We start from the raw sequence: 446 nt of genomic DNA, 5'->3' as shown, positions 1-446 counted from the left end.
ATCGCCTACAACCAACTCCTTTTTTGGATAACGCCATTTGTAGCGTTTATGTAGCTCTTGCAGGTATTCTGTTTTCCATCTCTGAGAAAATCGATGATGAAGAGCCTTGAGTTTTTCCCATCGATTGGTGGAACCATTATTGGTGAACCTCGTAGAAAGTGTCCGGGCGTTAAAACTGCTAAGTCCCCGGGATCCTCTGTCAACGGACGAGAGTTGAGAACGCCTTCAATCCTAACTAAAAGAGTAGAGAATTCCTCAAAATTAAACTTTTGGTTCCCTACAACTTTCCTAAAGTGAAGCTTGAAGCTTTTTACTCCAGCTTCCCACAGGCCTCCCATGTGCATTGCACTAGGGGGTATGAATTTCCATTCGAAGCCGTGGATAGCATATTTTTCAGATATGCCCTTTGAGGATTGCTTTAAAAACATTGCATATTCAGCAAGCAA

This window comes from Lucilia cuprina, chromosome 5, assembly GCF_022045245.1.
Source record: "Lucilia cuprina isolate Lc7/37 chromosome 5, ASM2204524v1, whole genome shotgun sequence".
Classification (NCBI taxonomy): domain Eukaryota; kingdom Metazoa; phylum Arthropoda; class Insecta; order Diptera; family Calliphoridae; genus Lucilia; species Lucilia cuprina.
Note: the sequence above shows the minus strand (reverse complement) of the source record.